The 13,481-nt window shown below is 41.1% G+C and overlaps 1 protein-coding gene and 2 pseudogenes across 5 annotated transcripts in view; 1 reads left to right on the top strand and 2 right to left on the bottom strand.

The window, feature by feature from the left end:
* The window catches only part of LOC105743460, a 6,214-nt pseudogene extending 5,430 nt beyond the window's left edge, over positions 1-784 (top strand). Inside the window, exon 2 of the transcript XR_001117282.2 lies at positions 6-784. The product of XR_001117282.2 is annotated as a methylosome subunit pICln pseudogene (transcript). The remainder of the gene's footprint in view (positions 1-5) is intronic.
* Positions 1-13,481, bottom strand: part of Dcaf5 (DDB1 and CUL4 associated factor 5) — a 137,837-nt gene that overhangs the window by 107,099 nt on the left and 17,257 nt on the right. The gene's annotated exons all lie outside the window — the stretch shown is intronic.
* Positions 5,706-7,204, bottom strand: LOC101587615 (annotated as a pseudogene).

The raw sequence follows: 13,481 nt of genomic DNA, 5'->3' as shown, positions 1-13,481 counted from the left end.
ACCAGGGCCAGCCGAAGGGCTCCAGCACCAGCAGCCAGATACCGATGCCGTGCTGAATGGGAAAGGCCTGGGTACCGGCACCCTTTACCTCTCCGAGAGCCGCCTGTCTTGGTTAGATGGTTCCGGATTAGGATTCTCACTGGAACACCCCACCATTAGTTTACATGCTGTATCCAGGGACCTAAATGCCTATCCACGAGAGCATTTGTATATTATGGTGAATGCTAAATTTGGAGAAGAAATAAAAGAATCTCTGGATGATGGTGAAGAGGAAGACAGTGATGATGATGTTGAACCTATTTCTGAATTTAGATTTGTGCCTAGTGATAATCAGCATTGGAAGCGATGTTCATGGCCATGTGTAAGTGACAGGCCTTGCACCCAAATCCTGAGGATGAAGATTCAGATGATTACGATGGTGAGGAGTACGATGTGGAAGCACAAGAACAAGGACAAGCGGATATCCCCACATTTTATACCTATGAAGAAGGACTATCCCATTTACCAGCAGAAGGGCAAGTCACACTAGAGATTGGAAGGCACGCTCTCCCAGTCTGTGAGCAGCCAGTATAACATGGCTGCGGTATGCACAGAAGATTCCGTGAGAGACTATGAAGATGGCATGGAAGTAGATACAACACCAACAGCTGCAGGACAGTTTGAGGATGCACATGTTGATCACTGAAAGTCATTTATATTGCTTTAAGATTCTGTTCATTACTGTAGGAGAGAACTTGGTGCCTTTTCCTTCTGAAGAGAGGTTGATGAATGTCTTTTTCCTTCTCGAAAATTCACTTAAGGCAGTTCTTCAAGATAAACTATACTGAGACATCAAGTTGTCATCAGCAGAAGAAACAATGACCTTTATTAACAAAGGTGAATTAGCTTAACCATGGAGGTATTTGTAGTTTATCATTTACTCTCTAACTTTGTGTCTAGGTACACATTGACTAGGCCTATAATTCCTGCCTTTGCTGTATACATCGTGCACACACTAGCAGGAACTTTGCAGGAAAATAGGCTGAAGTTACAGAGACGTTGTGGGAAAAGAGGGAATGCAGGTCTTTGGGCTCTAGAATACTTTTATCCATAAAAGAAAAGGCAGGGGCCAGGGAGATGGCTCAGTAGAATAAGCACTTGCCTGGCAAGCACAAGGGTCTGAGTTCAATGCCTGGTTCTGCCAAAAAAAAAAAAAAAGAAAGAAAGAAATGGCAGAGGTCTCAGAAGCAGCAGTAGTATCTTGACATTTAGGGAAAAGCATCTCACTAATCTGGGGGAGATTATTTCAGACCTCTCTAGGTGGTCTCTTGGGGAGCATCCCAGTTACAGATTCTACCCTGGTATAAGTGCTTCTGGGTAGCTTCTTCTCCTTCCACCCTGTTCTTTCCAGTCTGCTTTGTTATAGCCTCTTAGCTTATATCCTTTAATTGTTACCTTCTTAGTTTAGTTTTCTGTAAGTGAACTGGGATGATAAAGTACTTCTGATGATACTTGTTTTGTCCTTGTAATAGTTTAAAAAATAAATCTAGGTTTTCTAAAAAAAAAAAAAAAAAAAGAGGAAGGATGTCAATCAGGTGATTTTGCTTTCTAGGGAGCATTGACATATTTGGAGACACTTTTGTTTGTTATAACCAAATACATGAAACTGGCATATAATAAATAAAGGCCAACAATAATGCTAAATATCCTATAATGCAAGGACAGCCCACCTTAATAAAGACTTATCCAGTCTAAAATGTCAAAAAGTTGAAACTGAAAAACCCTGTTTTAGAAGAATATTCAATGATATATGAAGAAAATGTTTTTAAATTCTATAAAACTGGGCTGGTGAGATGGCTCAGTGGTCTAAAGCATCTACTTAGAACAAGCTCAGCTAAAGCACAGGGACCGCGGTTCAATCCCCCAGCACCACATGCCAGCCAGCCGCGCCCCCTGGTGGGCTGAGCTGGCCACACACACACACACACACACACACACAAATAAATAAAATTTTTTAAAAAATGAACTTGTGTAAATAAATAAATAAATAAATTCTATAAAACTGCAGAGATAGCCTGAGAGTCCAATCTTAATTTAGAAGTATGTAAAATAGGCTAAAATATGTCCACACGTTGACATAGACATCCTAGATGGGTGAGATTACCTCTTTTTTTCTTTAAATCACATTTCCTATCACTGACACTTTTGGGGAACACAAACAGAGGATTGAACCCAGGGCCTTGACACTGAGCTATACATGCCCAGCCTTTTGTATCTTTTATTTTGATACAAAGTCTTGCTAACTCCCTCATTTAAAGCTTTAATTTATCCTAACTCAATTTTCTAAAGTGTTGGGATTACAGGCATGTGTCACTATCCAGTTTATAAACACATATTTTTAAAAATTAAGAACAGAGGGCTATCTTACTAGTGTCATGTTGATGACTTGTATGTTTCAATAATACATTCTTGGGGCCGGGGAGATGGCTCAGTGGAATAAGTGCTTCCCTGGCAAGCACAAAGGCCTGAGTTCAATCCCCAGTTCCGAAAAAAAAAAAAAACATTTTCAACAATAAAGTATGAAAGTAGTGGAAGACAAAACGCTCAGGGGCCCCCTTTTGTCCTCTCAGACAGCTTTCCTTTCCCCAATAAATATACTCTACTCTTAACCTCCATTAAAAAAAAAAAGAAAGAAAGAAAGAAAAAAAGAAAGAATGATGAATTAGTGACATGGCTCTTCAAATAAATCCGGAAGACACTAAAAACATGTTCTTAAAGCTCTAACAGTCAAAATGTACAGAGAAGTTAAGATAGTAGGTATAAGTTCCTAGACTACAGGTTGTCTTCATTTCTTGTCTTACCTCTTCTGCCATAGGGAATTAACCTGGAAAGTATGCTTTCCTAATTATACTACAAATACTCTTCATTCTAAACAGTTTGATTTTTTTTTTCTATTTTGTATGTAAGTGCACTGCTTGACTAGACCTTTACAAAATTGTATAAGCAAAATTAACAGAATAAAACTTTCTTTTCTCTTGAGTAATTCTTGGACTCAATCAATGCAGGCCCCAATGCCTTCACAGTCCTTGGAAGGTACACTACCAGGTGTGAACAGGGATGTCAATTCCAAGACTGAATCAAGGGCTGCTTGAAGTAGCTATCAAACATCCAGGGTTCAGGTGTTTCTTGCCAAGCAAAGCAAATGTGTTAGCCACCTATGGCAGCAAGTAAGGAAGCACCACTGCCAACCCATCAAAGCGAGTCAAGGCAACTATTAAAAAAAGACATAGTCATTTGGCCTTAAGTACTAAGCCAAAAGAATGCAGTTAGAATTTAGATGTAAGATTTGAAGTACAGCGCTAATGGGAAGCGAGGCTGTGAGCACAGTGCCGAGTCGGTGTGCACGCTGTTACCTTAACAATGGCCCTGGAGTCCGGCTGCAATGACCTCCAAATTTTTTTTTTTTTTTTTTTTTTTTGTGGCACCGGGGATTGAACTCAGATCCTTGCGTTTGCCAGTCAAGCGCTTATCCTACTGAGCCATCTCCCCGGCCTGGCCTCCAATTTTAAAAAGGCAAACATGGTGTCAAGTGCTCTAAGAAAAAAGGATGAGTCCTAAGCCAGAGCTGACTGAAGAGCAGAACCAGGAAATCCGGGAAGCTTTTGATCTCTTTGACTGGGACCATCGATGTAAAGGAACTAAAGGTGGCTTCATTGCCATGGGCTTCCATTCAAGATGGTAAGTGAAATTGATAAGGAGGGGACAGGCGAAATGAACTTCAGTGACTTTCTGACTGTGATGACTCAGAAAATGTCTGAGAAAGATACCAAGGAAGAAATCCTGAAAGCTTTCAAGCTCTTCAATGATGATGAAACTGGAAAAATATCATTCAGAAATCATGGCCAAGGAGCTGGACGAGAACCTGACCGATGAGGAGCTTTAGGAGATGAATGATAAAGCCAACTGAGATGGAGATGGCAAGGTCAACGAGGAGTTCCTGCGCATCATGAAAAAGACCAGCCTCTATTGAGACCCATGTCATGTCTCCTGCTGCAAGCACATGTGACGAGAGTAGTGACCACTATCCTGTGAAATCCGGCTCCCCATTTCCCTGTAGAACTTCAACCATGGCCTTGAATCTGATTTGGATTGCTGAAAGTGTTTTTCGATATTAAAGTTCTTTGTAAAATGAAAAAAAAAAAAGACTTGAAGTTCAGAATGAGAGAAGTCAAGATTTTGACAGGCATCTAGATTTGTAAAAAGTTCTTCTTCCTAAGTAGTATTCTTGGAAGGAAATAAAAGACTCCAAAGAAAGAAGTATAGCCCTTTCTCTCAGTTGTCAAGATTGGCTTGCTGGCACAGCCGGGCACACGGAGCCAACACGCCCATGGTGAGGAGCTGCATTTGTCGGAAAACCTACATAACTCTGCAGAGGCCCTTCGAGAAGTCCCGCCTTGACCAAGAATTGAAGCTGATCAGCAAGTATGAACTCCAGAACAAGCAAGGCACTATCAATGTAATGAAAACAACTATGTTTAGGGACAATGAAACTGCAAATAGAATTTACAGGCAAAGCCACTTAAAGTGTTTAGCACTTTACTTCTGCAAGTCCTTTGTAGAATCTCATGACTTTCCCTATAAAAGGAACAGGTCAAAAGGCCCCAAATTATTCCTGATCTGCTATATACTAGTTGTGAGGTACTAGGCAAATAAATCATTTTACCTTTGCTCCTTTGTTTCCTTAAACAGGCTGAGTACTCCTTAAGCAAAATGCTTGGGACCATAACTGTTACGGATGTTGGATTTTTTCAGATTCTACAATACCTGCACATACATAATAAGATATCTTGGATGGGATATAAGACGAAACACAAAATTCACATATACTTCTTGTCACATCATGTTAGCACTCAGAAGTTTCAAAGTTGGACATTTCAGATTTCAGATTTTGGTGTCAGGGATTCTCAACCTCCATGTAAAATAAGTCTCGGGTTTCATGATCATTAATCATTTCCAGGGCTGGTGAGATGGCTCAGTGGTCTAAAGCACCTACTTAGAACAAGTTTAGCAAAGCACAGAGACTGCGGTTCAATCCCCCAGCACCACATGCCAGCCAGCCCTGCCCCCTGGTGGGCTGAGCTGGCCACACACACACACACACACACACACACACAAATAAATAAAATTTAAGAAAAAAAGAAATTAACATTGCTACAACACTTTCGAATTTAAAAAAAAAAAAAATCATTTCCAGATGTGAAATTCTATAATTATAGAGTCAAAATAGAAGTATAACTCTATCATCCTACAGAGACACTGTTTCAGAAACAAGAATGGTAAAGTCAGGACTAACCAGATCTCTAAATTTCCTTAATCATGCCATTCCACAACACTGAAGACACTGTATAGCCAAGTGGCCAAATATCTGAACAGGTACAATCCTGAAAACCTTGCTCAGGGCTAATTTGTACACCTGAGGGCTTTTACTCCAAATAGACTATGTTATGGGATAGATACTCCATAAAATTAAGCCTACAGTATGGTTTTTTTTTTTTTTTGCAGAACGAGGGATTGAACTCAGGCCCCTGAGCTTGCCAAGCAAGCACTTATTCTACTGAGCCATCTCCTTGGCCCCTACAGTATGGTTTTATTTATTATTATTATTTTTTTAAGACACATGACTTCATTAGAAAAATAAAAAACAACTGAGGTAATGAGTTTTGTCTTCAACGAATGCCTTGATGGAAAAGGCTGCTTTTAGTTGCACTGGCCTACTCCCGCTCCCGCCGCTGTGCAGGATCCAATTCAAAGCAGTGCCATAGTCGCAGGGTCTCATCGCCTGCCGCTGATGTCACTGTGGCTCCATCTGGACTCATAGTCAGATTCAAGACTCGGGCTGTGTGACCTTTGAGCTCAGCCACCTTAGCCATGGTTGGGTACTTCCAAATAACCAGCTGGTTCTGAGCAAAGCCATGGCCTGAGATGAGCTCCTTGTAGTGCGGAGACCAGAGGATGGAGCATACCTGGGAATGGGCATCCACAGCACTCCGGCAGGCCCCAGAGTAGACATTCCAGATACGAATGTGTCGGTCACTGGTGCCTCCCCCTGTTGCCAAAATATTGCTACAGCCAAGGACACCATGCTACAGCCTTGACAGCACCTTGATGCTGGGTGAATGTTTGCAGTGGAACCCAACCACCCTCTCCAGGAGAACTAGGCTATACATTGACCAAGTTATCATTGCCACCACTGGCTAAATGTCATCCATCTGGGGCCCAGAGCAGTCCACACACTTCCTGGCTGTGGCCACTCAGTGTGGCCACATGATGATCTGCTACCCGAACATCATGGTGGTGGATATGGCCAGATCATGAGCCACTCGACAGGATATAGCTGTTCCAACTTAGAGAGCTTACTCTTGCAGAGTGACTGGTCATGTTTCGGAGCCGTTTCTGCTGTTGAACATCCCACAGCTGCACTTCAGCACTGCTGGTGCCCACAGCCAATTAGTTGCCCTCTTTGATCCAGGCCACAGAGTATACATAGTCCCCAGGCTGCTCCATTTGCAACAGCTGAAGGATGTCACCAGAGCTCGTACTCCACAAGTACACACTGTTGTCTAGTGCCACTGCTAGTGCATTCCCAGAGCTCCAATCCACAAGGTTCAAGTAACAGTCATTTCGGATTTCAGGGGCATCCAGAATCTAGTCTGGTAGGGAAGGAATGTAACGGGAGGTCTTTCGACTGGAGCCAGGCGTGGCCTTCTGGCTGTAGAGCACTTTCAGTCTGTTTTGGTAGCCTTCTGGGGCATTCTGTGGTTTTCCACTGAGCCGAAGGATCTTGGCTTCCTCCACATCAAAACCATTCAGGTTCAAAGCCCAGGCTTTCTGATGCTCCTTCTTGGTGGGTGTCTGGCTGTTTTCAGGCTGATTCTCCTTGCTTAGGAGGAAGCTGGCCACCTCCATCTGGGAAGCACTGCAGTGGGGGATATATCAGTCACCTCCAGGTTTGCCAGGGGTGGTCTGAACCTTGGAATTAGATTTGCTTGGAGTTCGGCCTGAGGTCCTGCCTGCGCTGTGGGACCTGTCGGCGGCCCGCATAGGGGAGGGGCCCAGCCCCAAAGTTTCCTTGGCTTTGTGCTGCCAGCATGCGAGGGGCACATTGGGAATGGGCGCATCCAGCAAGCAGGGAGTGTAGGTCACTCTCAAACACGAACTGTGCCATGAGAGCATCTGGAGGGGGATGGGGTCCTTGCAGTCATGGCCCCCTGAACCCGAACACTCCTAAACGGGTTTCAATCTCGACCAGCTTCAGCATGACAAGCCTGGAACACTTAAACTGTCCTACAGTATGGTTTTAATAGCAATATTTACTTTTGATTAAAAACTCTACAGAAAAAAAAAAAAACAAACAAACAGTTCAGTGGAGAGTCATTCCTCAAAATGCCTTTCCTCAAAATTAACTCTGTAAAAACCAACAACTCACAGAACATTTAAAAAGTACCACAAGTAGGACTGGCGAGATAACTCAGTGGACTAAGGGCCTGCTTTGCCAAGCACAGGGACCAGTGTTTGATCCATGGTCCCGCATGCCGTGCTGACAACGCAGGCCTGTAATACCAGAGTTTGGGAGGCTGAAAACAGGAGGATTACCACGAATCCATGCTGTGTAGTGAGACCTATACCAAATACATAAAATGGAAAAAAAAAAAAAAAGTACCACAAGTGACAGTAGCTCAAGAACTATGCATAAAGAAAGGAAGGGTTAACATAATCAAAGAACCAACAATTTTCCTAATGGTTTGATTTGAATATCAGACAACTCATATGATTATATAATTTATTATCCAAACTAGAATCATTTTAAGAATGAAAAGAGAGCTAATACACCAGTACAATGGAGAATTTAGGACATCTCAAATAATCAAGATATATTTTCCCCTTAATTATAAAAGAGCTTAGCAGGCAACAAGGCAGGCAGGAGACCTACAATTACCTTACTACCCTTGTAAGGTAATCTCATCTTACTTGCCATCCATCATATGGGAGCTTCAGCAGAGGCAGGAGGTGGAGTCAGCTTCCTGCCATCATCATTCTGTTACTGTGTCTATTACACATTCATCAGTTGCCTGAAATGTCATTTTCTCACTGATTCTTGCATAGCTCAGTCTTCTACAACATAAGTTTCATTTCTGGGCTGGCAAGACAGCTCAGTGGTCTAAAGCACCTGCTCAGGCAGGCACAGGGCACCATGGCTTGATCCCCAGCACATGCAATGCCAACTCCACCCTCAGGGTGGGCCGAACTGGCAAAGAAAAAAACCTAAAAACATAACTTTCATTTTTATTTTATGTAAATGTGACTGACCAAAAGCCACAAATTATACGTCCCCATATATAATGTCCACAGAGTTATATCCTCAATCCTTAACTTCAAAATTGGCCCTAATGCCAGGTGTGGTTGCACATGCCTATAATCCTAGTACTCAGGAGGCTGAAAAAAGGGGATCATCAAGTCTGAGGCCATCCTGAGTTACACAGTAAACTCAAGGCCAACTTGTACTTCACAGCAAGACCCTGTCTCAAAAACAAACAAAACTGACCCTAATATAGGAAACCAGGTGAAGTAGTGGACACTACTAGAACTTGGAAGGGGCAAGCAGGAGGTCACTACAAATTTTTTTTTTTTTGTCACTGCAAATTTGAGGACAACTTGAGCTACATAGTGAAACTCTGTCTCAAAAAATGAAAAATTAAACACAGACTCTAACAGGGAAATAATGTTAGAGCATATGGACTTGATCTCCACTGAACATCAACTCTCTGAGAGGAAATGACAGAATCTCTAATATTCAACATTACAAGGAACACGGAGTGAAGAATGTAGTAAAAGTATGACTGTGAAAACATAAGAAGATAACTAAACTGACCAACTACTACTGCCAAGTCTTTCCCTAAGTCCTTATCTTAAAACTGGTAAGAGTTTTAGTTTAAGATCAGAACCTACAGAGCAACTTTCCTTGCCCAATCAATGAAGAAACAAGTTTGTTTTTTTTTTGTTGTTGTTGTTTTTGTTTTTTGGCGGAACCGGGGATTGAACTCAGGCCCTTGCGCTTGCCAGGGAAGCGCTTAGTCCACTGAGCCATCTCTCCAGCCCCTTCCTCGCCCAATCAATGAAGAACCCTGGAAATTAAAAAAAAAAAAAAAAATTTCCCCCAGAGAAACAGACTAAATTTTACTTGCTGTTCATTAAGGATCAAATAAGCTTATAATCTGGTCTAGTATTTATACATACCCTCCTGTTACAGTGTTCCAAATGACTTAACATCACTCCCTGCACAAATGAACCCGTTACATGTTTATACCTTCTTTCAAAAAGCCATTCTGTAGCACATTATTCATCTAAATCTTAAACACAATTTCCTCCTATGAATAAAAATGTGAGGAAGTACATCTTTATTTCTGTGGACTGAAATTCAGCCAAGTGGACTCAAGCAGCACACTTTCTGCAGCTATCAAGTTCAAATATACACTCAGTGTGCATGTTTAGTTGGGCTAAGGGATAGGTGGAACCAACCTGGTAATGGAGTTCACTACTCCTAATTAAATTAAACCAAGTTTAATGCAAAGAGTGTTTATCATGTGGCTTATATAAGCAAGCATGATACAAAGTGTGAAGGGGAGTTTAGATGATTACAAAGACCAGAATTCTAAGGAAGTGATTTCTAGCACAAAGAGACACCTGCTTGAGGCCTAAACACTCTGGCTGTGACCAAAACTGTGTTTACTGGCTCATATTTACTGCTCTATCTCCTAAGTACTACTCCCCTTCCCTTCCTCCACTTAAACATAAAAGGAAAAGGCAGTTAGGGAAGTATCAGAGTGACAGCGCTGAAGAGGAGAATGAAGGGAAAAATAACTTCTTTAAAAATGTATGTAACATTGTAAAAACTTCAGAGCAGGTAGTAGTGTGTCTCAGAAGACCCAATCTGGCAATCCAGCCCTACCACTATAGAAGCTTTCATAAATACTTTACTTTTTCATCACCCGTAATGTAAGGAAAATAGTACTAGCTGTACCTTAGGAAAGATTCATGTGAACATTAGATGTGCTCACGTATATACATGTGCCTAGCAGTGAAATACCTCCAATGCAGTAATATGTGATAAGTGACATGCTGACATACTAGCTACCTTAAATTCAATACTAACATAATGTTTAACACATTTACTACCCTAAACAGTGATGTCTTAGATCATTAGGTAAGGCAATTTGCACTTAGCAGTGGAAAATGCTAGGGCTGGGGAGATGGCTCAGTGGAATAAGCGCTTTCCTGGCAAGTGCAAGGGCCTGAGTTCAATCCCTGGTTCCACCAAAAGAAAGAAAGAAAGAAAGAAAGAAAGAAAGAAAGAAAGAAAGAAAGACAGACAGACAGACAGAAAATGCTACAGATCTGTGAGTGATTAAAAGGGTATGTAAGGGGGCCCACCCATTAGCTCAGTTGTTTAAGTGCCTGCTTAAAGGAGGCAGTCAGTTTCTTTGAGCGATGGTTCCATTCCCACATACTCAAGGCAACCCAGACCAGCACTGCTGCAGGTCAATGGGGAGCTACAAAAATAAATAAATAAATAAATAAATAGGGTAATAAAAATAAATAAAAGGGTATGTAAGATAATGACAGCTGAATCTGAGATCACAATGGCAATGGCAACTACTAAGTGCTAAAGTTAAGAAAGAACAAAACCTTGGGGGGTAATTATTAGAACCAAATTGTCCACAAAGAATAAGATAACAGAAATTGTCACCCCCTCCCCCCCCAAAAAAACAACAACTGTACTTCATTTCAGACACAATGAATTCTGGTAGCTACTTTTCTATTAATGATTTGCTTGTTCTCTGCATTACAGAACTCTCAGCAGTTAATTATCACTCTTTTATTGATCACACTTTTTTTTTTTTTTTTGAGGAATGGGGGATTGAACGCAGGCCCTTGTTATTCTACTGAGCCATCTCTCTGGCCCCTTGATCACACTTCAATACCTTCAAATCTCCCTGCTTTTGTAGACTACAGATAAATTACCTTCTGTGCAAATATGACAAAGAGCTTATTAGCAGAAGGCCTGGCAATATTCTAAATAAAATGTTGAGGGGCTGGCAAGATGGCTCAGTGGTCTAAAGCACCTACTTGAAACAAGCTTGGCAAAGCACAGGTACTGCGGTTCGATCCCCCAGCACCACATGCCAGCCAGCCCTGCCCCCTGGTGGGCTGAGCTGGCCACACACACACAATAAATAAATAAATAAATAAATAAATGTTAAATAAAATGTTGAAAAATAATAGTTTCAATATTTACTAATATTGCTGGGTGTGGTGGCACGTGCCTGTAATCCCAGAACCCCGGAGGCTGAGGCAAGAGAATCACATGAGTTCAAACACAGCCTGAACTACATTGTGAGCTCAGGGCCAGTCTAGACTACATAGTGAGACCTTTTTTAAAAATAGTTATTAAGATAGAAGAGGCACGCATTATATATGCTACTCTTTTTGCATAAGGTGGTTGTGGGTGTGTAGAAGGTCTTCATTTAAGCTAAGCCTATGCTCTATCAATAAGCTATACCTTAACCAAATTTAAAAAAATTTATTTGCTTTGCAACAGGGTCTGTGTTGTTCAGACTGGCCTCAAATTCCTGGACTGGAGGGATCTATCTTCCACTCTCACTCTCTCAAGTAGCTGGGACTATATAGGCATGTGCCATCAGGCCCAGCTGCCAATAAATATTTTCATGAATAAGTAAACATACTTAAGAAGAACCAGTTAACTTTATTTACAGCAAAACAGAGATATGATTTAGTTAAGAGAAACAACTAGAGTTGTACATGTGATCAGAAATTGTTAAATCAGCTTTTGATTCTTCAGAGATCCAGAAAATGTGCCTTGCCTCATAAAAAGAAAAGGGTAAGAGAGACACAAACACAAGGTAGGAACCAGCACCTGCGTGCAATAAGCCCTACCTAAGTTCAGAATGCCAAACACTAAGCAAAGCTGCTCTGGGCAAATCAGTTCTCTACATTCCAGACTACTCTAAAATGAAGATCCTTCCATCTCTGATTCCATGAGGAAAAAAGCCATAAAGAGGTTACCTAATGCAGTATTGCCCAAGCTTTAATCTTGATCACCTTGGGTTTTGCCAAGTCCATAATACTTTCTCCATTTTCTTTTCTCTTTCAGTTTTTTGACACAGGATCTTACTGTGTATGTAAGTCAAGTGTGGTCTTGAACTCACTACGTAGCCTAAGGTGGTCCTCAAATGCATGGCAATCCTCCTGCCTCTCAAGGATTATAGAGTGCACCACCATGCAGTGCACCACTATTTTTTTAATAAAACTCTAACCTCACCTTAAGCAGTTAAAAGTTTGTCTTTTCAATTTATAAAAATGTATTATCAAAATGTAAATATTAATCCAAAAATCACTTGAATTCAATTTTTACTGTATACCTAAACTACAAAAAATAGTAACCCAGCCATTATAAATCAAAAATCTTTTTTTTCCAGTTATTCCAAACGCATTTATTTATTTATTTATTCATTTATTTATTTATTTTGTATTTTAGGAAAGGGTCTACAGGGTGTTCAGGGTCTCACTACTAGATCTGATCAAAAATCTTAAGAGGACAGAAAAAAACTACACTGAGATGCCATCTTACCACAGAAAGAACAGCTATCATCACAGAATCTATTAATAACAAATGCTGGGAAGGATGTGGGGAAAAAAGAACTTTACTCTCTTGTTGGTGGGGATGCAAAGTAGTAAAACTGGGCCAGTGAGACAGCTTAGCAGACTAGGTGCCTCTCAGGCAAGCACAGGGACCAGGGTTTCTGTCAGTACCGCACGCTGCATGAGCCCCGTCCTGGGTATGCTGAGCCAGCCACCAACCACGCATGGCATTGTATACCTGTAATCCCAGTGCTGGATGAAAACAGGAGGATCTCTAGAGTTCAAGCTGGGTAGTGAGGCCCTGAATCAAATACATAAAAAAAAAAAAAAAAAAAACTAGTACAACTATAGAAATCCTGTGGCTACTGCTAAAAAACTAACACTAGAAAAAGATTTTTTTTTGATACTGGAAATTAAACTCAGAACCTTATGCTTGCCAGGCAGTAGAAATTTCATTTGACCTGGCTCTTCCTCTTCTAGGTATCTTCCCAAAGAGTTAAAATCATCGTACTGGGAGGATACACAAATACCCATATTTATAGCAGTACAATTTATAACAGCCATATCTTCAAAATAACATACATGTTCATAGATGTTGAATGAGTTAGGCAAATGTGGTACTATACATAATGGAGGGCTAGGAATATAGTTCAGTGTCACAGCACCTGTCTGGCAAGCATGAGGTCGTAAGTTCAATTCCAGATACAAAAAAACCCAAAAAACACCATGCTTATACATAATGGAATACTATACTGCTATAAACTTGAGGCATTCATAGGTAAATG

This window comes from Octodon degus, unplaced genomic scaffold (genome assembly GCF_000260255.1).
Source record: "Octodon degus isolate 3935 unplaced genomic scaffold, OctDeg1.0 scaffold00007, whole genome shotgun sequence".
Lineage (NCBI taxonomy): Eukaryota > Metazoa > Chordata > Mammalia > Rodentia > Octodontidae > Octodon > Octodon degus.
Note: the sequence above shows the minus strand (reverse complement) of the source record. Positions and strands in the feature narration are given on the sequence as shown.